Source organism: Protopterus annectens, chromosome 12.part0 (assembly GCF_019279795.1).
Source record: "Protopterus annectens isolate FY-2018-M chromosome 12.part0, PAN1.0, whole genome shotgun sequence".
NCBI lineage: Eukaryota > Metazoa > Chordata > Ceratodontiformes > Protopteridae > Protopterus > Protopterus annectens.
The window spans coordinates 1,507,384,622-1,507,411,042 of NC_056746.1; the positions used below are offsets into that span (position 1 = coordinate 1,507,384,622).

The 26,421-nt window shown below is 37.4% G+C and overlaps 1 protein-coding gene across 1 annotated transcript in view; it reads left to right on the forward strand.

The window, feature by feature from the left end:
* Positions 1–1,848: 1,848 nt before the first annotated feature.
* RHBDF2 (rhomboid 5 homolog 2) overlaps positions 1,849–26,421 on the forward strand; it is a 1,958,103-nt gene continuing 1,933,530 nt past the window's right edge. The window contains exon 1 of the mRNA XM_044089036.1: positions 1,849–2,330. The gene's annotated coding sequence lies outside the window, so the exon portion shown is untranslated. The remainder of the gene's footprint in view (positions 2,331–26,421) is intronic.

A 26,421-nucleotide genomic window follows, 5' to 3' on the forward strand; every position in this document is an offset into this window, starting at 1 on the left:
TTTGACAGCCTGCTGTCTATTAGAAAGATAGCTGGAAAATCAGCTGATGGAGGAGGAGGAAAGATTAAGATGAGAGATCTTGGACAAGAGAAGGTTATGAGAAACAGTACTGAAGGCTTTGGATAAGTCTAGAAGAAGGGTGGGTACAATGTTGCCAGAGTCACGAGCATGATTAATGGTTTCTGGAAAAGAGAGGAGGGCAGTGGTGGTGCTGTGTCCTGGGCTAAAACCATGTTGTGTAGAGGTCAACAGTTGGTTGTCTGAGAGATAGGGTAGGAGCTGTAGGTGGATACATTTTTCAAGAATTTTAGAAATGGGAGATAGGATGGCTATAGGACGGAAATTAGAGATTTCAGTATTGTTGCCTCCTTTGGGGAGGGGAAATAATGAAGGCTTGTTCCCAGAGGAGGGGTATAACCCTCCCTTCCAACCTTTATTTCTCAAAGTTAGCCACCTGTATACACTTCTGTTATGTGATTGCAAGAAAAGTGAAAAAAATATTACAGTATGTTGCTCCTAGACAGTACAAAGCCCATAAACAAGTTATAGTAATCTTGTATGCATACCTCTAAGTCTGATTGTGGGCAATGTCACAGTCTCACACAAGCTATAGGGCCTTTCTGCGCATAGCTTGCAGTCCCAGACAACTTATACAGATCTTTTATACACATCTCTGAGATTTGATTGTGAGGAGAATTTTAAAAATAATAATCTCACTTTTCCCAATCCCCACCCCAAGCTACAGCAACCTTCTGTGCACACTTCTGAGCAGCACCAGTTGTAGAATAAGTTGGTCCACGGTCAACATCCACTTCTACAACTAGAGTTTTGGACTTTGCCAGAATCTAGATGTTCTGTGATGCATTTTATGTCTTATTTTTGAAAGATAATGACTTGTAGTGTTTGGATCACTGTGATTATGCTCTGAATTTGGGGAAAAGACACACTTGTTAAGAACCTTTCTGATGTCAGAATGGTGCTTAACAGGCTTTTGTTAAGTACTTATTTTTGCTATTAAGTACTAGTCAGTGACACTTCTCAACTGTCCCTGATTTTGACTCAAATTTAGCTCCGTCTCTCTTAAGCCCTTCTAAAACTAGTGACGTTTGGAGGACATTTGGTAAACTGCACTTAATGCATAATCACATAATTAAGAGTTATAGACTTCTTTTACTTCAGACAATGTATAGTAATTCACATGCTCTGATTCTGTCAATGTCTCAAGTTAATAGCACTAATATTTTAAAAGTGTCCTCGATTTCTTCTTGATTTGTCCCTGATTCTGTTAAAATATGTCCCTGATTGGTTGAGAGCTATGCTAATAGGCGCACATTAGAGCTTTAACATCAATTAACCAGCACCACAAAATAGCCGAAGAAAGCTGTTAAATACGTCATATAAACTTTGTTTTTAAGTCTGAAATGTTTAACAATGTGATTTAAGTGTTTAACAGCTTTCCACCACTCTTCTGTAGCGGATGTCCTCTGTGTGGCAACAGTAAGTGTGTATTACAGCATTACTGCCTTTTTCCCTCTAACTTTTGAACATATGGCTGCTGGAACAGATACACTGGAGGTGCAACATCAGCTTCATTTGCAATTTTCTATTAAGTTTATGTGCAACCATTCAAAAAGTAACTCGCATTTCAAATATATACATCTTGCGTCACAAATATAGTTCTACTATACCAGCAGCCAGCAAAACAACCCTGCTCTTAGATCACTAACTACCCCTTTTGCTTTTGTGCCTTCCGCCCCACCCCTTGCAGCTTCCGATACCCCTTTTAGAGGATATCTTCAGGAAATCAGTTTATAAACTGAAGGAAAAAAACAGACAGGAGCGGTACTTTTTCTTACATTTATTTCCACCACTACTGCCTACCTCGGATTTCGAAATGCTTGTATCATTGCCACGCCTGCAGAGTGTCAAAGCCTGCCCTTCGCGGAACTGCACCACGCCCACAACCCAGGTAAGTTGCGAGGCAGCTTCCTTTATTCCGAAGTTGCTTTGGGGAGGAAGGAACTTACAGTAGTGGAGTCTAACGGTTTCACTTCTAACTGGCCTAGGACCTGTTCGAGCACTCTCGTATGAAGCCAGCTTGTAGGGGGTGTTGTTGCTATTGTCTTTGGAATTTCTGTATGCGTTTTGTGGATTATATAAAGGAAGTACGTTTTGAGAAGGAGCACGAAAGGTGTTTTGCGGTCACTTTACGGTTAGGTTGAGCAAGAGGACGAACCATTCTGAGCGACGCCAGAAATGAACAGTAGAGGGAATCCCTGACCTGTTGCCGAGTCCCAGTGCAACCGAAGCAGACAGCTTTTATTTCAAAGGTGATTAAAGTAGTTTTTTTTCTGTATTTTTTATTCTTGAGTCTCTGAAGTTAACGCTCAAGTTTACAGGAGTTCTACTGACTTCTAAAGTTCCAAGTCAACTGCCTTGTTGTTTGACCCGCCCACTTGTTTGCATGAACGGCGTTGTTCTTACAAAATAAATTATAGTTTCATTTTAAAGGAATCTCCCAGTTTCTTGTATTCCCAACTTGCAGTGCAGCTCTGTTTTTCACAAGTAAGTGCTGGGCCTGAGAGCTCAAGCAGCTACACTCAGGCTCTTGTGTGCTTTTAAGGAAAGTGTTTAAAAATCGCTTGTCAGTAGTCATGTGGCATGCCAGCTGAATGAGCTCCGCTGCTTTAGTACTGATCATAGCTCTCAATTGTTCCCAATTCTGCAGAATGTGCCTTATTTACCTCCTAGTTTTGTCCTGCATATATTACATTTGTGTGTGTGTATGTATATATATATGTATATATATATATATATATATACACACACACACACACATAGAGATTTATATATATATATATATATATATATATATATATATATATATACACACACACACACACAGAGATTTATATATCTATTTTTGATAATCTGGTAAATTAACTGAGGAGTCAAAATGAGAGCTAACATTGTCCTTTTACTTGTGCTGATTCTAAACGGGGGTGGGATGGGGTGGGGGGGTTGGTATTTGTGTGTGATTAGACCTGATTCAGCATGCTGGAGGTTTCCTAACTGAAAAGCTGAGACCCTAAAGGGAAAACTTGACACCTTTCTCTCCAGCGGCTGTTGTTGGGGGTAGTGTGGTATGTTGGAGGCCTTAGGCTAGAAACCCAAATGAGAGCTAGTATTAGTCTTTTTAATTTTAACAGTGCATAAGCACACGTTTCTCTCTCTCCTGTATATACATATATATTTCATACGTGTCATTGCTTGTAGTTGTGAGGATTGTATTCTGTTATGAATACCAGCAACTACAGATTCATAATTGATTTAGAAATTGCATATTGATGCAAAACCTCTTGTTCTATTAGTTTTAGAATTAGAGTAATATATTTAAGAACTGAGTGGTAATAGAGAACACTGGGTCACACACAAATGTCAGTAACTTATTTACGCAAAGTCCAAACAAATGGTGCCGGTAGTGCTCTGAAAAAACTAGATCACTACAAAAAGCACCAACCTTGCGAGTCCTCGGTTATATTTAATAAATATTGTTAAGTGCTTTCAACAGTCAAAAAAACAAGTTTAATTACACAATGTCAATTTGCCATTGGTTCAAATTTGGCCAATGCTGTCAAAAGTTGGTTACTCATGAATATATAAACAGTCAAGGCTAAAATGTTTTTTACAAAAATACAAATACAAACATTTGCTCAACAACACATTGACTTCGAAAGACATTTCAACATACATCTGTAAAAAATCAACAAACTAAAAAGTGCTTGTTAAATGCTACTTATTTAATATACATGATCTTTTACTAAAAATATATATAAAGATGTTGGTGATATAAATATTTCCTGTTGAACCACACAAAAACAAATGCATATAAAGTATATTGAATTTCAAGTTAATATACTATTCACAGGTCTTATATTAGGCTAGATCTGCCTTTTCCTTTAAAATCGGCAGTATAGTTACATGTTCATTCAATCCTGGTGGAAAATCTGCGACCAACCTTAACTGCCACAAGAGCTCCTTGTAAAAAGTGCATTTTGCCAGTCTCCACCTCTCACTTCAAGTACAAAATCAAGGATAGCAAGCTTGAATCCTACAAAGTTAATACATGAGATACTATGCTTATATAAAGCATTGGTATCTTTTTTGTTTTTGATGTCATATACATTTGTTCATATATCCTGGTCTTGAACAATCTCTCCTCTTACCTACATAGAACGAAGAACAGGTATTGCACTTTGCTATATATACCAGTTTACCAGAAAAACAATTGCCACTTTTTAGGAAAACCTAACTTTTGTTATGATTGTCAATGGTAATAGAACTGTCTTGTAATATGTAGGAACAATAAGAACACCTACCACAAGGTTTACTTCCACCTTTTCTAACCTGCATACTTGTTGACGTACTGCCCCTCTCTAGCAATAATTTTAAATTGGGTCCTACTTTTGTAGAAAATATAGGTTTCTCACCCAGTATTCGAAATATGTCGCTATTAGTTTTAAAAATGTTCCAGTTTTTTGTTAAAATTCCCTTGATCTGAGAATATAAGAGGCTGTACTGTATTACACAAGCTTGTTGAAAATCAGTTTGGTTCTGAACTTCTGAACCCTTCACTAAGTTGTCAATATGGTCACCACCACTACCCAATAAGGACATATATGTATTATCCCATTTATCAAGAACATCTGAAAGTATTGGGTCTATAAAATAGCCAGGATAACCTCTCTCAATAAACATGTTCCTTAGATATTCAAACCCTTTAATCACATCACTTCTCAACAATGTCATCCTGGCTATTCTAATAGCCTGACCCTTAATGATACTTTTTTTTCTGAAAAATAGGGTGATGGCTGTTGAAGTGTAAATAGCTGAAAGTATTCTTAAGGTAGATCCTGGAAATATATCTATCCTGGGCTTTAATTATCATAGCATCCAAAAAATTGATCTCTTGTTCATGAAACTGAAAAGTAAATTTCAAAAAATCAGTAGTATCATTTAGATACTGGATAAAGGCAGGTATTTGATCTGATCCCCCTTTCCACAATATAAAAATACCGTCCAAGAATCTACCGTAGAATAAAACAATAGATAGAAAGAACTTACTTGGAAAGACATGTCATTTTTACTTGATTTGCTCTGCATATTAATTTTAGTCTTTTTTGATTCATGGTCTGAAATAGTTATTAGATTGATATTTCAAACCTGTCAAATACCAATGCTGATGTGAAATATAGTTTCTTTTCAATTTAGTTCTGTTGTTGTATCTTGGAGAATCTCCTGCTCTTCTTCCCTTTTGGCTGTTCCTGTTGGGGGTTGCCACAGTGCATCATCTGTTTCCATTTCTTCCTGCCTTCATATTGCTCTACTATGTCCTCTCTAACCACGTCCATAAACCTTATCTTAGGCCTTCCTCTTACCTGGCAGCTCCATCCTTAGCATCCTTTTCCCAATGTACCCATCATCCCTCCTCAGCACATGTCGAAACCAACGCAATCTCACCTCTCTGAGTTTGTCTCCAAACCATCCAACGTGATCTGACCCTCTAATATACTGATTCCTAATCCTGTCCATCCTTGTCACACCCAGTGCAAATCTTAACATCTTTAACTCTGCCACTTCCAGCTCTGACTCCTGCCTTTTTGTCAATGCCACCGTCTCCAACCCATACAACATAGCTGGTCTCACCTCTTGTAGACCTTCCCTTTCACTCTTACTGGTACTAGTCTGTCACAAATCACTCTTGACACTCTTCTCCACCCACTCCATCCTGCCTGTACTCTCTTCTTTACCTCTCTTCCACACTCACCATTTACTCTGAACTATTGATCCCCAGTACTTGAACTCATCCACCTTTGCCAACTCTCCTCCCTGCATCCTCACCATTCCTGTATCCTCCCTCTCATTCACACACACATATTATGTCTTAGTCCTGCTGACCTTCATTCCACTCCTCTCTAGAGCATATCTCCACCTTTCCAGGGTCTACTCAACCTGGTCCCTACTCTCACTACAGATCACAATGTCATCTGCAAGCGCCATAGTCCATGGGGCCTCCTCTCTGATATCTTCTGTCCATCACCATTGCAAATAAGAGAGGGCTCAGAGCTGATCTTGATGTAATCCCACCTCCACCTTAAACGCATCTGTCACTCCCACCGCAGACCTCACTGCTGTCACACTACCCTCGTACATATCCTGTACCACTCTTGCATACTTCTCTGCTACTCCTGACTTCCTCATACAATACCACAACTCCTCTCTAGGCACCCTATCATATGCTTTCTCCAAGTCCACAAAGACACAATGCACCTCCTTCTGACTTTCCCTATATTTCTCCAACAGTCTCGGAGCAAACATCGCATCTGTAGTGCTCTTTCCTGGCATGAAACCATACTGCTGATTGCTAATCATCACCTCCCTTCTTAACCTAGCTTCTACTACTCTTTCCCATAACTTCAAGCTGTGACTTTATCCCTCTGCAGTTACTACAACTCTGCACATCACCCTTATTCTTAAAAATAGGTACCAAATCTCTGCACATCACCCTTATTCTTCAAAAATAAAATGGGTACCAAAGCACTTTCTCCACTCCTCTGACTTTCCACAATTTAATTAAACAATCTGGTTAAGAACTCCACTGCCATTTCTCCTAAACACCGCCATGCTTTGGGCCAACAGCCTTTCCATTCTTCATAGCTGTCTGTACTTCCTCCTTGCTAATCTGATTCACTATCCCCACATATCTCTCTCTCTCCATTCATCAGCCCCTCAAAGTACTCTCTCCATCTGCTCAACACACTCTGCTCGCTTGAGTATGTTTCCCTCACTATTCTTTATCACCCTTACTTGCTGCACATCTTTCCCAGTTCTTATCTTGAATAATATGTGAATTCTGTCTCAGTTCCTGCTAGTAATTTCACATCTTTTTTTCTAAATATTCTCAAATATTTCTAGAAATGTGCCCTCTTATGTTGTACTTTTTTCTTCTAGGTCCCGTGATGCATCTTTACTATTGCAGTTTGGGTTCTATTCCCCATCCATGAATAATCCCTGCTGGAAGCAAAATACTTCTCTAATAATACTTATGAGCTTCTTAGTAGTAGTTGTATGTGAAATATAAACACATGCCATCCTCCTTCCTTGCTAATAACTCCTTTTTACCACAAAAATCAACCCTTGTTCCCTTCTATCACTGTTGGAGCCTGTTTTGCAGTCAGTGTTATTACCCTCTACGCTGCCAAATAACCATTTTGAATAATTTCTTTTCCAAATTCACATGCTCATGTCGTGTGTGTCGTGTAACATTACTATTTGCACCCTACACTTCTTAATATAATTCAATACTCTGTGCTTCTTGTTTGTACAGTACAATTCACCTTTCATGATACCACTAATAAATGAGTAGTTCTGATCAGATGCTATTGGTTTCACATATTCTACACGTGAATGCATTAGTGGTTGTCATACTGCACTATATGAAATTGCAGCTTGTCGTCTGTGTAGGCAGATGTCACATTTTTCCTAGACTTAATTTCTTGTTTTTTGTAATTTGTTTCAGCAAAAATATGTAATTTTAAAACCCACCCCTTAACTCACAACTATTTTCTGTTTCCAGCAAGGAAAGTTACTCCTCTGTATATGTCAGATGTGCCAGATAGACAGCTGTGCACACAATCTTCACCCATTCTAAAGTTAGGTTTAATCATGCTGGCAATGCATGTTAGAGCCTGTATTTGTTCTGCAACCCATGCCATCCTTTCTTGTCCCATTTTAAACTTCCTCTCAGATGTGAAAAAAAAAACTTGCATACTCTCAATTAACTGAATTATACCCTTAAGAAAAAGTAGACTGGAGGTTGTTTTGTAATAGTTATTAAGAGTAAATATTTTATGAATAATGTGGACATGCACAAGGAATTAAATATTTAATGTAAAAGATTAATAAAAGAAGCATCAGTAACTTAAAAAGGTACTTGCGTATTACTGCCACCACATTTCAAAGTTGCTGTAAGTCGTAATGTTAGCGAAATAACTTTGTTGCGGTAAAAAGGGATGTGTAAGTTTTAAATTAATATTGTATCAGTCAGGTTCTGAAACAGGAGCAGGACTAATGACTATTCCTCATCCTGAGTAGCATCCTTTAGCGCTGTTAACTGAATGCAAGATGTCATGAAGGCATACAGTAGCAGCTTGCCAGTAACAGCGGTAACTAAACGTTTATTTTCCCGTGCTCCTTCTACATGTAGTAATTTTCTTGCAATTTTCGACATACAGATAGACCTGTTGAAGGGCATATGCATTACTGCATAACTTAAGCTTCTATGTATCAACTCACAGGTATTTGCAGGCTGCTTCATACACTAAAAATAAGTAAACAGCAAAATCGTAGCTTAAAAATAGACAATAGTTGTGGTCCTTTTGTACCATTTACTTAGCTAAACAGGAAAACTATATGGAAACCTAGACATTTTTTCCAAAAAAGGTCGGCAAATATGGTATTCCGGAAACAGTAGCTCAATCTAAAGTCACTCATCCATTGTGCTCTGTCGTTTCCAAGCAATGAATCATGTTTGTGAAAATCAATGCACAAAATAGGGACAGAATTTAAACGTTGCTCTTAAACTGTTTATAAACTGGAGAAAATCGCTGCGTACGTGTTTAGAGTTGTGTGGAATCTGGTTGAGATGATACGCAAGTACCATTAAATATGTATACATATTGTGATCTTTAATAGAGAGCTGATTAAAATGCTCTTTGGGAGATTTTAGAAATACAAGATGTATAGAATAAGGTAGAATACTAATGGGAAAGTAAAACAGAAACAAATGTATTTAAATAAACTGCTTTTAAGAAAGATGTCTTAACATATACTAGCATATAGCAGAAATCTGATAGAAAATCGTATAATAGTCTGAAAACTGAAATTTGAAGCTTTTTACATGTTGTATGTTTAGATTCCGTAAGACTACCTGAAATAACTCATTTCATAGTTTAGTATGGTAAAATTACCCATCACCTGTAAGTTTGTAAATGTCTTTCTCTTCAGGTCCCACTGTGTTATACTTTGTTTGCAGATCTGGTTATAATAATGTTGAATGACTGAATAATTTAGGAATATTTAATGGGTAACTTTTTAAACTGCTATTAAATAAACAGGTATACACTGTTTTTGTTGGACTGTTTAATATTTATGTTTAATAGAAGAGAATCCTTCAACTTTTATGCAGCAATAGGGTGAATAGTTTTAAATGGCAAAATATATAATTAAATTATTAGTCTCCTTATTTTTGACCTCATATATATACACATACATTTATTTTGGCTAGTTTTTGAAGTTTTAGGTGTTCGTAGGCAGAGAGTATAGGAGATTGTCTATTCGATAAGCACACTAGGACAATTTTGTATCTAGTAGGCTGTGTTTTATTAGTAATATGTACAGTTATAGTTGTCTTTGTTTTTGTTATGAGTTTTAGTAGTTTAGTTTGTAGAAAGCAAGATTTCAAAATGTGGAATGTTAAGATTGTGTTGGAGGAATGCATTGGAGTCTTACATGTGTATCATTCTTTTAAAAGAAACCTTTTTAAATACACGGTATGAATAGTTTTAATCTGTCTATTGTAAGTGGATTGAGTAATGGCAACAAAAGGAATTCATTTATGAGATCCCTCTAAGTTAAATAGAGGAGACATTTTTGCAAGAGACTCGCTTGATAAAGATGTACAGTATTTAACTTGGGTTATGAAATGTTATGTGCTTCTGTTAACAAGAAGAAATGAACTACTATACTTTTAGAGAGACTACTATAATGCCCTAAGGTCATAGAATCCATTAATGACCCCAAAGGAGAATATATTTGTAATAATTTAAATATAGTGGCAAAGCCTGTACACTAGCTAATCTTTACTGGATCCCAGGAGTAGATGCAAGAGTGGCTAAAGATCACTTAAACTTATTACAAACTAACTGGAATGGCAGTTGAATTTTAGCAGAGGATTTTAACTGCAAGTCTAGTATAGAAGATGGCTACAGCAGAAGTGAGCAGAAGAACACTAAAATGCTGACGTCAGCTGAAGCACTAAATAGATGGATTATTAATAATAATTATCTTCGGCTTTTACTAGTAAATCAATTTAAGTCATTGTTCACTCTTTATTCTTATGCACATGGGACTTGTAATTGATAGCATTTGTACCTCTGCAAATTGACTTAATTATTTTAAAACTGTTCTTAGTGCTTTATCTGATCATAATGCACTAAATATTAATATAGCAGTGGATACAAGGGCATTTCAGATTGATAGAATCCCATTATATATGATGAAATTAAAATAATTTAAAGAGTTGCCTTAAGGAACAAATTGAGAAATCTCTGATAATGGTCAGATTAGTAAAGTCATACTGTAGGATTCCTTAAAAATGCATATTAAAGAGAATGGGAAGATGGGCTAGTAATAAAAATGAAGAGGGATAAAAAGTTGTTGGAAATGGAAGCTGAAACGCATAAAAGAAAGGTTTGAACAACGCAGAAGTTAGATAATACTGAAGTCATTAATATTTTGTCATTTTTAAACAGTTGTAATGCATAAAGTGGAGACAGCTTTATAAAAAAATAAAAATTCCTAGTTATGCAGTAACTTCAAAAACTTCAGAGATTAACTAATAGAAATAAGATCAAACAAAAAGGCACAAATCAATATTCAAATCTTTTCACTAATAAGCTTACTTCATACATGGAGGAAATGTTTACTTTTAAAAATTGTGATCTTCATAAAAATCTCTCTGATTACAAAATTGACAATTACTTAAATGTTACTAGTAAGTTTAATGACCAGCAAATGTGTGTGTTGAATAAGCCTACTAGATGGATTGAAGTATGGAATTATATAGTCTGCTTCCATTAGATATTTTAGAATTACTGTTTGACATTTTCAGGATAATTCAGAGTGACAATTCTGCCCTCATGGACATTTTCCGCCCTCATGGACATTTTCTGTAATCTGGCCTATACTTAAAACAAGGAAAGGATGTTAATTTAAATTCCTTCTATAGACCTATTTCATTACTAAGTGTAGACTATGAAACATTTACTTCCATTCTCATTACAAGATTGAGAGACCGACTTAGTAAAACAAGATTTGTATAGATTAATGTACGATAATATAAAAAGCGTCATAACTATTTTAAGTTTAGCAAAATAAATTAACTAGGATTTGGCCCTAATTAGTTTAGATATCAAGAGAGCTTTTGATTCTGTAGATTTTAAGTACTTGTTTAAAACCTTTGAAGCATTTGCATTTCCAGAACAGTTACTTGGTATATTATTAAAAAAAAAAAACTTTAGAGATTCCAAAGTATGTGTTAAAAATGAGTCTTGCATTTCTCAAAAATTCACTTTAAACAAAGGTACAAACCAAGAATGTCCATTGTCCCCTCAACTGTTTGCATTGGTTATCAAGCTAATGGTATAAGATGCAATGAAAAATTGATGGATTCTCAATTAACAGGATTGTCTAATCTAAAATGCAGCATTTTGCAGATGATATTTTACTAACTATGAGTCTTGCATTTCTCAAAAATTCACTTTAAACAAAGGTACAAACCAAGAATGTCCATTGTCCCCTCTACTGTTTGCATTGGTTATCAAGCTAATGGTATAAGATGCAATGAAAAATTGATGGATTCTCAATTAACAGGATTGTCTAATCTAAAATGCAGCATTTTGCAGATGATATTTTACTAACTATAGGGTATTTAAATCATTCAATCGGAGAAATAGATAATGCAATTGAAAAGCTTCAGGAAGTGTCCTTGCTGAAACCAACTTTAATGTTGAATCGGTCATTAGATGGTAAGTTTTAAAGATTAATATCATTGGGAAGAAAACTAAAATTAAGATTAATTGAAATGTTACAAATGGAATTTTTTCTTTTGAGGATACGTTGGTACTTGTGTGTGTGTGTGTATACATTTACATTTATATATATATATATATATATATATATATATATATATATATAATGTGTATTTTGCATTCCATAGCTTTTAAAGAAAGTGGACCAAATGTTAACTTCATTCTTATGGTATCCTAAAACGGTGGGGACTGCTTAAAGAAATCTATAAAATTATGGGAGTATGGTGATATTAGCTTCCCAGATGCAGAGTGTTGTTCTGCTGCTGCAAGTTTTAATTCTGTTATACACTGGATAGATCTTGCACTACTCAATAGAAAACCATCAAGAAGTAGGTTATATTAAAGTTTTATAAGTTTATTAAGTATGATAAATTAGAAATGCTTTCATCTGGTTAACAAAATTTACCATTAGAAGGAAATTCATTTCAGTCTATAGACTCTGCATATATGAAATCAGCTCTTAAAGTTAAGAAATATGTTTAGAATTCCTTTTAATATCAAACTGGACATTTCTGTGCTTTTCCCATTGCATACACCTCTAGATTTAAGGAAACTCAGAACAATGTTAAAATGAATTTACTAAAAAAAGGAATGGATTTACTGGATTTAGTTTGGTCTGATTGCTTTTTCAAAGGAAAGTCCTCATAATGTTTAGTGAAAGAATATAAGTTGAATGAATCTGCTAACCAGTTAATATTATCCATCAGTAAGAAATTAAATGAATTTGTGGACAATATGAGTGAAGAGAAACCGAATGCTACTTGCCCATTATATGAAATCTATAAATGTTATCGAAGGTAGATGGACCTACAAAGAAATCTTGTCCAAGTTTATAAGTAATAATTCTGATGCAGAATTCTGGAAGTTTTTTGGATAGCAGTAGATTCAGTGACTGAATAGATAGTAAGAAAGTTTACTTAAATCAGCTAGTCCAACTTCAGGTTTAGGAAAGTTTTATGTCGAAACGTATACATAGCATGATTGTTACTCCCTGTAAAATCTCTTAAGTTTAGTAAAATTCTTTTGTTTGTTGATGTAGTAAAGGTGTAAAAGCTGATTGGATACACCTGTTTATGGAGTGTGAAAAATGTAAATGTGTAGTGGGAAGAGAGAAATGTTTTAAGGGTTATGGACTGATAATTCTTTAATTAGATCAGTAATAGTAATGCATGTTTCTCCACTTCCAAAGTGTGTTGGGCTCTCTTGGCAGTTGCTAGAAAAATTGTTACAAAAAATTGAAAATAAAATAATTTTTAAATTTAACAGCAGTACTGTGTAAAACTGAAAATGTGATCCGAATAAGATCTGTAAGTCATGCATTTAGTGGTTGGAATTACCTTGCAATGTTGCTATTGAAATACCAAGACTCTCTTTTAATTGTATAAGATTACCTTGGTGATTCGTAAGACTCCCCAGTACACTGACCATTATCTTAAAAAATCCCATCCTCCAATATACTTTTCCCCCAACTCTCAAAAACATGACTAACTGCTTCAACTTATGAATCTTTATTTACATTTAATCATTTAAATCAATCCGGGGACATATACCCCGACCCCAGTCCTATGCCACCCCCAGTCCTATGCCACCATCTAACATAACAAGTAGCTCAAACTCTATCAACATATGACCATTGCAACAAAAAAGTCATCTCTACTCCTCCTAAATATTGATGTAAAGAATATTGCAAATAAGTTCATTACCTGCATACCCTACTGTCCCTATACTCCTCAGATATTGTAATATTAACCAAAACATGGCTAACACCCAACAATAACCATAAAGTAGCAATCCCCTTCAAAAATCGCCTAGTACTTGACCACTTATTATTTGCCAAGTTAAAGATTAACCCCAAAAAGCACATCAACATCATAGGAGGTTGTATTCCACCAGGCAGAAATATCACCACCTTAGACAATTTACTTCCTTGGATCGCCACCTCCCTACTGCAAGAAGTCATCCTCCTAGGCGACATCAGTATTGATCGGCTTAACTGCTCCTCACAAAATCTGACAGACACTGAAACCTCCACGTGTTCACCCAACTAATCACATCCCCTACTAGGACTGACAAATCTTCTAAACGACTGTCAATTCTTGACTGGATTTTGGTTGGGCAATCCTTCTGTAGCATCTCAAACAGGCTATCTTCCTGATTAGCCTAAGTGACCATCGCCCAACCTTTCTTCTTCGAACACACACTCCCCAATCCATCCAGACCACCTATCGCCTAATCAGAAAGTAACAAAACAAATCAACTCAAACTGTTTGTTTCGTCTCTGCACTAAATTGTTGCCAACTGGGAATTGCTAAAACAGCTGCCACTAGAGGATGCAGTAAGCACCTTCAACACTATGTTCCTAGACCTACTGAACTACCACACACCACCTAGAACTATCGGAATTAAATCCAGTTATGCACCCTGGCTAACTAAAGAATGTAGTTCCTTTACTAAAGGCTAAAGAAAAGGCATAGGAGCATCTTCACAAAAATAAAGCTCTGCTAGCAAGACAAAAATACCTTGAGCTATGTAACAAAGCAAAAAAAATTAATGAGCACAGATAAAATCAACTACTGCCATAATAATTGGAGTAAACATACAAAACCTCAAATTCTGGACGGCAATTAATAACGTACTTCATGCAGGTAAGTCAACTATCCCTAACCCAGCAACAGTTAACAATACTGACAATATAACAACCCAGTTCAGTAAATACATTACAGAAGCTATTCAAGCACTGGCAAACTGTGCAGAAAACTTCAGCAACCTTGCATCTTTCCCATCAACTTGGCACTACCTCCCAGAATAATATCTCACACTTCAGTTTACACCCAGTATCTGTTAAATGCATAAAAAAACTACTTCAGAAACTGAAACCAGCCATAGTACCTGCAGATAATCTTCCAGCTGACTTTCTAAAAATTGCCACTGAAGCTGTAGCCTATCCAGTAGCCATTCTTCTCATCAGGTCTGTATCCGAGAACCATGTACCTAGTATTTGGAAAATCTCCCATGTACTGCTCCTACACAAAGGAGGTAATTCCACAGAATTCACAAATTCCACCCTATTGCCGTCTTATCTCCCTTATCCAAAATACTATAAAGAGTAATGCATACCCAACTAATGATCTACCTTATCGCACACCCAACATGGCTTCCGACCATTTCATAGCGCCACTACCGCACTGATGTCCTTTACTTAGTAGTAATGCATACCCAACTAATGATCTACCTTATCGCACACCCAACATGGCTTCCGACCATTTCATAGCGCCACTACCGCACTGATGTCCTTTACTTAGTGTTAACTAACATAGAAATGACAGACAATATGTATCTACTTTATTCTTATAACTTTCCAAAGCCTTTGATATGGTAGATCACAATAACATTCTCTTCACCCTAAACATTAGCAACTCTAGTTAATTACATGGTTCCAAAGCTACTTAACGCCACAAAACTGACTTAATCAAACTAGAAACTTGCTGTAGTAGCAAGGTTTGCAACTGGTGCCTCCTATAGGTCACATCATTTTACATCTCTTAAACAACTGAATTGGCTTGAACTTCCTCAGCTTTTAGACTTCAGTCAGCTGACCCTTACACACAATTCTCCACCAACCTGATAAAACTCCTGTTCTCCAAAATGTTATACACCTGTACACCAGATTTTGTTGTCTCTGCTCCAGTAACCTACACCTTTTTAGGTACTACTAAAGCCAACAGTCATTCAGGGAATTCTGTCTTCAACTATATTCCTAAAATATGGAATAAGCTTCCAAACCTTATAACCTCAAATAGCTCTATTTCACAATTTAAAATGCTCCGTAAGTCGCACGTAAAAGACACCTGGCCATGTTCTTGCAACACTTCTGTATAGAACTTCTTTAAGGATAATAAACAAGTAGAGAGATTAGAAATAATGCAAAACAAAATCTCTCATTGAGTCAAACAGCAGCCTATAGGTAAACTGCCTTCTGCATCTCTAAATTGTATTTCACTGTGGTCAGTGCATCTTTCGTGAATGCTTTTAATTGTAGAGCTTATTTTTTATGCATTTCAGTTTACTATTGAAGTTATTTACTTAATGTAGTTCTGTGAATCTGTTTAAATCTGTAACTTCACCATTGTTTCTCCTGTACGTATTGAAGAAAATGTGCTGCTTTCTTACGTTTATGTATTTCTAATTTGTATTTGTAAATGGATTTTTTTTTGGGCTTTTCTCCCAGGGCCTCTGCTGAAAAAGGGCCTGCTGTCCAGTCGGACTTTCCCAGTAAGCAAATGTAAAATAAAATTGTCTTCCTATGATTGTATGACAATGTGGGATGCTGACCTTCTTCGTTTCTGTGTATTTTGTAAATATGCTAAATCTAAGAAATGTTTTATTAATTTTGTATTATAATTCCTACTGAGGTGGTTAGGAATTCATCTACTTGTATCCTCTTCAGTGTGGCAGACTTATTTTCAGTTATCCTACTTGTCACTTGTGTACTAATTTTAGTGTTTCTTCGTACAAGTAGCTTGCAGTTCACAGTTCAGATATTAGTGCATTCCTTTTCAACAGTAGCATGAGCAAGTCACTGATAAGACTCCCGGTTCACATTTAGAATACCTATGCATATCGCATATACTTCACTTTTATAATGTAAAGTGCAGTTGACTTCAATAATTTGGTTATGCACATATTAAAAAGAATAACTTTTAATAATGTGTGTATAAACTGGAAGTAACAAGAGTAAGGGAACTTTTATTTCTTAGTTTCTTTATCACTTTCTTTATCCTTCTAAATATTAATGGCAAAGTGGAAGGTTGTACTAAACCGTACACAACCAGTTTAAAATGATCCAAAACCTCCAGTCTCCCCACTTCTTCCACCTACTTCTTGTAGAGAGACAGTTCTCATGTTCACGTTGCTTATGTCATCCTTGAAGTATTCCTTTACAGTCTTCTCTTTTGTTTCCTGCTTTCACATTTTTTTTTTTGCTATTCCTCTTTTTCTCGATCACCCAGCACTGGGCTTAGACCATATCCAATAAACGCCTTGTGCTCCACTCCATCAGCTTCTGTGCTTTTTATGTAGCTCGATCATTTTTCCTATGGAACATTGGAAAATATTTTACTGGCAAGTTTGTTTATGGACTATGCCATTGTATCTGAATCCCTTTCAGCGTGTTAGATCAGGTGCTCCCAAAGTGTGCACCGCAGCACATTGGGGAGCCGTGGCTTTCTCACAGGGGCACCGCAAACTAATGCCCTTAATTTACTTATTTTTCTTTTTTTCTTGTTTTTGCGGTTTTTGATTTGACATCATCACTTGCGCGATGTCAGCTCCGTCAGGGCTACCAGACTGTCTGAATTGAGCAAGGCCTTCCATCTGCTGTTGTGAACTCCAATGGAGTAGCTGGGTTCAGAGCGCTGCTACACTGCAGCTGAATGAATGACAAACGTGTGAGAATGTTTCTGACTGTTAACAAACTGCTGTCTTTATTATAATAGTAACTAAATGAAAGCCTTTGCCCAGACGGCAGGTGCAAAGGCCCAAACAAGCAAACTCAATCAAAAAAAGCGTCCAGCACCAAATGGGGAAAAAATCCTCTCTAATAACAGACTGCTCCAAAACAGCCTTTTTCATAAGTAACAGTAAATCATGAATAATTAAAGTAAATGCTGAACAAATTTTATACCTTTTACAAATACTCACCACCAATATTGACTTAACATGTCACAGCTAGTGTACATACAAAAGCAAAATTGATGCAAAAAATATGAATAATTCATATGGAATACCAGCATACATATGCGTACATATGCAAAAATGATGCATGGAACATGGAAAATTATATTCTACAGATATTCATGTAGACCTGGAGGAAAAAGTCCACCAAGCCTAATTATCCAAACTTTTTCTTTACTAGTAAGTATCTCACGCCATTTACTGTGGATATCTTACTTCATTTATTTTTATGCAGCATGTGTTTTGCATCATTGAGCGTTTTGTGGATACATTATTCGATATATATTTTTGTGATTGGCAGCGCATGTGACTCGTTATTGGGTTGTATGGTTTTTTTGTACACTTTTGTTCTCAGGTCTTTTAAGGGTCTGAGCCATTTATATGTTTTTTTTTCTGTTGCGCAATTTAATTTACGTGTTGCAACAAGATTTACTAAGCTTTTGATGTGCATTTGATTTTTTTCAGGAGAATCGTCACTATTGGATCTTTTGATGGGGCTTTTTGGACTTTTTTTGATTAAAGTCTAAAAATATGACAGTTTTTTTTTAAATGCACTACTGTGATTGTGTGTGTGTATATATGTATGTATGTATGTATGTGTGTATATATATATATATATATATATATATATATCTATACACATATATTTAAAACAATTTTGTTTTCTTGCTGTTTTGGTCATGGGAACAAGCCATTAATATTTATGACAGTGAAGTATTTTTGCATTTATTTCTGTTTTTATTTTGGGGCCTGTTTATACGTACAGTGACTTTTTTGTGTTTTGGGACAGCATTTTTGGTGTTTACCCTACAATGTTTTGTATGGTACCCCAATTTTCACTGGTTCCATTTCTATGAATGGGAAGGTGATATCCTTCTGATCTTTAGGTTTCATCTTTATACATCTTGTTTAATAAGGTGTTTTTGATTGGGTTTCACACATTTGCAACCATTTGGATTTGCTTGGCCAACTTCAGTTAGTTTTTTGTTAACTGGCGACTTGGGTTTTTTGTGTGTACCTAGCTTTAATATTCTGATTTTACACTTAACAGTTGGGTGCTTTACATTATGTAAACGGTAGGTGTTTCATTATGGACTTTTTAACTATATTAAGGGGTCTTTCAGCTGACAGGGTATATTGATATTTTTGAAACCAACAGGACTCGTATACAAATGGGAATTCTGGAACCAGGGAAAATGAGAGCTGTAAAACTTTTTTTGATAATCTTTTTAAAAGAAAGCTTTAAGGTCATGTGTGTGGCATGTTAAGCGTTTTAAAGCTTGTATGGAAAACGTGTTGTACCCAGGGGGTTAAGAATTAGGATTAAGCCCATGGTGGGCCAACCGGACCCTATCTTGCTTGGTACTTGGTCTAATATGAAACAAAATTTTTCTATGGAATTTGTGAAAAAATTGCACTCATTTATGAACGTAGAGTTGAAAGTCTTATTGTTGATACCAAAATTTGTGAAGAGGCCACTAATTATGAAGATTTACCTACATATAAGGAACATCTTGAACTTGGTGTTGATTTACTAAATTTTGAATGAATTAAGGGAACTCAAAATCAATAAATACAACAGGGATTGTAGGGACTATAGTGGGAGTCGACCTTTTGAACCCAAGAAGAATGTCAAATTTGCTAAGAAAGATGGTTTCACCCCGGGGCAGAAACTGAAAAGAAAATCCATTTTCAAGACACCAAATAGGGAAACCTCAGGGGATGAAGGGTCATCCCACACAGACACAGAAATGGACACTACCCAAACCTCACCAGCGCATAAACGTAGTATTTCTAATCAAAATGCATTGGGGGTGGACCCGAGCCCTTTAAGGGGAAGAGAAAACGGGGGGGGGGGAACGGACCAACCTAAATCCAAATGCCACTGCAGGTCTAACAATTCCAAGTTTGTTACAGCTTCTGGAACCCAAGTCGATGCAAACAATGTCATAAACATTTAATTTGTGATATCGTAGCTTGAATATGTTGTACTTAAGGGCTTAATTTTATTCCTTTTTTTTTTTTTTTTTTTTCTGGAAGCAGTTTTGTGGATGATTTGCTGCTGTTTTTGCAGATTTATTAAATCTTAAATTGTTTTGTAAGGATTTCTGAAGACACCAGGGAATTTAAAGGGTAGCTTTAGGTTTCATCCTTATAATTTCATGCCACCTATGAACAAGTATGTAGAAATTTTCCAAAAATGTGTATTGAAAGAATTACACTTTTTGTGTCTATTTTCAGGATGCTTTATTACCTAACAATTTAACATTGCAGGAAATGTCGACTTTAAAGAATTTTTACATAAACATCAATAAGAACTTGGTTATTATTCAGGCAGACAAGGGAGGGGCCATAGTGGTTATGGATTGGTCCAAATATGAAGCAGAGGCAAATGGAAAACTCCAGGATGGCAGATTTTGTATGATTATGCCAATAGATCCTACTGCACGATTTAAGGTTGAAATTGACAACCTTTTGGATACAGCCATAGATGAGGGTATTATTGATGATAAAATCTGTTGCCTTAAGGTAAAGGAACATATCCCACAATTGTCTACTACCTAAAGTTCATAAGAGTTTGAGGGACCCTCCGGGGTGCCCAAATGTTTCGGAAAAAGGTTCATTAACTGAACATCGGTGTACCTTGCACTATATCTTAAACCCCTCCTAAAAGCTGTGAGGGCTAGAAGTAAGGACACCACTGAATTTCTTAATATCATTAGTGATGCACAATTGGAGGTGGATTGGTTACTTTGCACTTTAGATGTAATTCTCTCTATACCAGCATCCCTCACTGGGCCGATTTGATGGCCTTGGAATTTTGGTTAAACGAACTAGCCTTCTATAGCCCTGGATTTAACACCTTCCTACTATGTTTAACTGAACATGTGCTGATTTTATTTCAATGGCACTTATCCCCAGATTAAAAGGACGGCTATGGGGGCTTCTTTTGCCCCCATTTATGCCGACCTATTCATGGGATATCTTGAACATACTATGATTTATGATGACCATAATATTTTTACGCTAGAGACTGATATATTTGGAGACGTTTCTTGGATGACTGCTGGATGGTATGGAAGTCGTATGTTGTATAACTACAGGAATTTTTAGAGTATGTTAATGACAACAAATGGGGTATCCATTTTACAGTTAATTATGACAAAAAATCTGTTTCCTTTTTGTATGTCATGGTTAACAAACAGGCTGATGGTACTCTTATCAGTTCTGTTTATAGGAAACCCTTTCACTCCAGTTCCTTGTTACATGCTATTTTCATCCAAGGCACATTATTAGAAACATTCCAAAATCTTAGTAAATGCGTATTCGACGCATTTGTTCTAGGGAGGATGATTTGCTTCACTACAATGATGACCTTACAACTAGATTCATATAAAAGAGGGTATTGTCATACTCCTCATCTATTAAGAATCAGGTTAACCAGATGCCGAGACTTGAGTAGTTGACATATAACTAACCAAAGTCTGGTGGTGTCAGAAAAATCAGGTTTACAACCACTTTTGGCAGAAATACCTAACGCTTGATTAATGTTGTACAGAGACATTGGGATATTTTTACTAGCAGATGAATATCTTGAATAAATTTTGGGTGATAGGTGTGCATTTTCTTTTCGGAGAGGGATCACCTTGGGAGGTCATTTCCATTTTTATAAACGGATCTCTTTACTCGGTACCAAGTCCCAACATACTCTGGATGGTACTACCCGTGATAGGGTGTTTCATCTGCGGTCACTGTAGTTTTTGCAAACATGTAGTTAAAACCAAGGAGTTGAGTAGTAAAAATACACCAAAGGTATATCAAATTAAAGTGTTGATCAATTGTAGCAGTGATTTGGCCTCTTGTATGTCCAGACCAGTGAAGCTATGCATCTCGGAACACCTTAGTAATATGAGAAATAAGGTTATTACTAATGCTCTATATAAACATTCCCTTGTACACAGTACTGCTTGTTTCCGCTTTGCTATCATTAACAAAGTAGGTGGCCATTCACCTACCCACCTTCTTCCCAAGCCCTCAAAACAAGGGGGAAAGAATTCTGTATTCGCTAGACGTGCATAGACAACTGGGATACTATCTGGACCATACTAAACCATTCAGAAGAACAGACCCAACTACTTGTCAGAGGGGAAGCCCATTTCCAAACAAACCATTTCCAAGTGGATATCACACTGTATCAGTTTCTGCCACAGACTACATGGGAACCCCCCCCCCAGTCTATCCGTACCCATTCCACTAGGGCAGCCTCCACTTCCACAGCCTTCTTCAGAGGAGTCCCCACCAGGGACATCTTGGAATCTGCCATCTGGATCTCTGTCCATACTTTTACAAAGCATTATCTCCTACCTCTTTTTTGTAAGTCTAGGGCAGGGTTTGCCTTTGCAGTTCTGCAGGGCCTGCTGCCCCATGCCTAGGACTCTAACCTATCCTTCCACCCCTCTCCTCAGCTTTGGGAATCCTCCCACAGGTGATGACTGCAACAGTGAAACGAAGAACATAGTACAGTTCTGTACACTTGCCATAAATATAGATGTTCATGTATGCACTGTTACAGTCCTGATTTCCCTCCCTCCATCCCCCATATAACATCTTCCCCTAAGGGGGACATAAGCTTCCCATGGTGGCTTTTAGCCACCAGGGCCACATTTCCTTATGCTTCTGACAGGTTAGGGCAAGAAAAGCTGATGTAATGACACTGGCTGCCTTGCTTTATAGCAAAGACGACCTGACGTCCGACTACAGGCAACCACAGCAGACACAAAAAAAATTGACTCTGGTATTCGGGCCGGCCAAGGGCTACCACAGCAGGGATAACCCACAGGTGATTGCAACAGTGAATACACTCAAACATAGCCTAGTACCTACCTATGAACCAATCGGCCTTGGGCCTATATAAGCCTAGCTAAAAAGGTTCCCTGGCTTTCGCCACCCAAGAAAATAATTTTCCTGTCAAGCAGTGCTACAGAAGTGATCCCCAGGATAAATTTTCTATTTACCATCCAGTTGTCAAGATTTTTCTTTAGAAAGGGCCAATGAGGAGCTTTGCTTGATATGAATGGGTAGTTTGTTCCAGAGTATGGGAAGTCTCTGGGACAGGAATTTATCACTTCATGTTCCGTTTATTGTGGTGACAAGGTTTAGATCCCTGGAGTGTGTGGTTCGGAGAGATTGGGATTTCTTTAAGTGCATCATGTCCAACAGCTCTGGGTTTGACATAGCTTTGAATGTTAGGCAGCAATTGCCTCTTGAGTAGGCGATATGTGACTGAGTAGAGCTGGAGTTTTTTGAGACTGTCTGCGTATGGCATCTGTTTGTAGTCGGGTATTTCTGTGGCCTTTCCAATTGTAGGTGTCTTGCCAAATGGGGCATTGTACTCTATAATGGGTCTGTTGAGGGATGAGTAGAGAGGAACAATGGCCTCCTTGAACCCTGTTGTGATGAGGTGTGCCACGTAGAAGGATTTCCTGACTACTGTGGTGATGTGGTTATCAAAAGAGAGACTACTTTCCACCTGTGTCCTGAGGTCTCTCATCACACTTTCAGTGTTTAATTGAAGAAATAATAACCAGCGTATACCAAGAACCCAAGCTGGAAGTCCAAACAGCAAACAAAGGAAAAAACAGCTGGAAAACCACGACTGTTGACACAATTTTAATGAAACACACCATAGAAAAGATAAGACCCGCACTTTCGCTAGTGCTTCCTCAGGTCTGAATACAAACCACAGTAAAAGGCTCATACTTAAATTGTTCTTGGCTGCTCCCATTAGGGGTTGCCACATCGGGTAATCTGTTTCCATTTCTTCCTGTCCTCTGCATCTTGCTCTGTCACACCAACCACCTGCATGTCCCATCTCACCACATCTGTAAACCATATTTTAGGCCTTCCTCTTTTCCTGTTACTTGGCAGCTTCATCCTTAGCATCATTTTCCCAATATACTATGGATCCCTCCCCAGCACATGTCCAAACCAACGTAATCTTGCCTCTCTGGCTTTGTCTCCAAACCTTCCAATCTGGGCTGACCCTCCAATATAATTATTCCTAATCCTGTCCACCCTCAGCACACCCAGTGCAAATCTTTAACTCTGCTACATCCAGCTCTGACAACTGCCTTTTTGTCAGTGCCACTGTCTCTTACTGGTACTTGTGTCAGAAGAAAAATTCAAGCGAGTCGCATCTGCCTCAGGTGATGAAAATTTCCTTTAACTGCTAACCAGATTACAGAAACATGTTGGCCAAGATGATCTCAATCTGATCAGCTTGTTTACTGACAACTTTTATACTTTCCTGTTACTAGCCAAAATAGCTTTTGTTACATTTCTGACAGTTGACAGTTGGCTATGAAAAACATCTAGGATATCACAAATTACCTCCGAAAAGAGACTTAAACCTCGACACGATTATTAATAGGATGTGCTGGAGGGATAGATTCATCACCCAAAGACTCCCAATACTGTGGAACAAAATCCCGGTTTATGTGAGGCAGAGCACCTCACTGGCCTTGTTCAAGAGGAATCTTGACCAATGGATGGGAGATCGCAGATACACCCCAGGGGTTACCTCAGTGTCACTGCTTGACAGAGGCACAGCAAAATAATGGGCATAGTTTCTCCAAACTAAAGGGGTGGCGTAAGCCACAAAACTATGGGCTAGGCTTATAAATGCCCTCGGGCAGATAGCCTAGTATGAACCTAAGAATGTTTTACCTCAAAACCACAGCTAGTTTAGAATGTTTACCTCAAAACCAGTTAGTACAGAATACTTAGTTCAACAGTGGTAGCTGGAATTTTCCAGGAGACACAGTTTGCCTCAGTAAATTAACTCTTACTCAGCCGTGCGTCCTTTTACCAAGCTTTCATTTAACTGCAGTTAGCTTTCTTTATTCAGAAGTATAGAAAACAGATGTTATTCAAGTTCATAAGCAAACTACATCTATCATAGATAAAGCCCATCTTTAATAAACCTGGTTCAATGACCTTTTCTTACCAACACTTCAACAAATAGCATATTCATTTTGCTAAATGGGAGAAAGAGACAAATAACAGTATGTTTTAAAACTTTTTCTCTTAACATTTCCCCCCTCAAAACACTTTTGTCTTTTTTTATTTCAGCAATATATGGTAAAAACTAAGTTTTTCTTTGCATACATTACTTCATTTGCAAGACAAACTTTTAAACTTCAAAACATTTGCAAAAGTCACATTTCAATGTAATCACTTTCACCAGTCTGTTGCAACTGCTGGTACATCGTTTTTGTAACAGCAGTATCAACCAGTCTTTGTCGAATACCTCTGATACAGGGTATACAACAGCAACCACATACCACCACGATAGCCACAGCGACTCCGGACACCAGGAAACTACTGATGAGATGACTCCATTTTCCAAACCACGCTTGTAGAAAGTCTGTGAAGGGATTATTTACCCCAGAGTTCTCTGCCAATTCTTCAGATAACATCTCCAAACCTTTCAAAGCTCGAGTGATGCTCCCGTCAGGGGCAGTGTTATTCGGAATAGATGTACAACAGAAAGTCCCAAACATCCTGCAAACTCCTCCTTCTTTGGCCAGGAGCATATCCAACGCAATTCGATTCTGCCATGCCACCTGCGAAGTGGCCTCCAGTTGTTCAGCAATACCTTTTTAATGCATCTTTGGTGTAGTTCACAAAACGCTGCTGGTTATAGTAAATGTAGTTGATCCAGTCCACATTCTTATTTGGTTGAATCCAGACAAAGATGGATGCAAAACCAGCCGCTATTTGGTTTATTGCTTTGTATTCATCAGGCACGCCTCTTGGTACGCCAATGCTATCGATGTAGACACTGCTATCGAAGGATTGCTTTGGTGCCTCTCTCTTTCTCTTATTCAACCACCTCGGCTTTATTTCAGGTTCTCTTACGAAATTGCTTGCTGGAACTGGGAAAATGTAGAATGGCAGAATTAACTTTGCAAGTGCACAAGTTCCCTTCCAGGGAATCGATCTGAGTTTGTTGTCTCCACATAACCACCATACGTCTGCCAAACTATGAGTTTGGTTTTCCAGAAATGGATTTTCATTGCCATAATTCTGCCCCATATTGCCATAATTCTTCCCTGTGCCATCCCTGGAAATGCACATATACGAACCTGGATAAGAGATTGCTGTAGGCGGTTTCTCAACTTTGCTAATGACTGGAAAACGCTGGGTTTCATCTTTGCATTTTATCTTCGGTTTTGTTGAAGAATAACTTTAACAGACACGTCAGATTACCTTCAGCTTGCATCAATGGAACTGTCGCTAATTGCTGTTTACCTTCAGCACAAGAAATACAGTTTTCGCGATGTGCCTCTCGGGTACTATATCTAACCCAAGATAACCATTCATTATGGTGTACGAATCCCGTCTCGAGTAACAACTGTTCTTCCTCTGAAGGCAAAATCTGCTTTACTTGTAGCATTTTTAAGGCTTTGCACTTTAAGTTGGAAAGTCCCCAAAGGATCAGTTCCAATTGGAAGGGACACTCCGATTCCATAAACGCCTGAATCACTTTCTTGTGGTGACACGATGGTTATAGTAATTAATTCAGTACCTTGGAAATGCGCAATTCTTATTCTTTGTTGCCTGCTTTTATCTTTCTCCGGTATCACTGCACCACTTGTTTCCCATCCATTCACATCTGTTGACCACCAAACATTTGACCAGGACGCACAGTCTCTATTGCACAAATCAAGAAATCATCACTGTTCCATTTAGCACA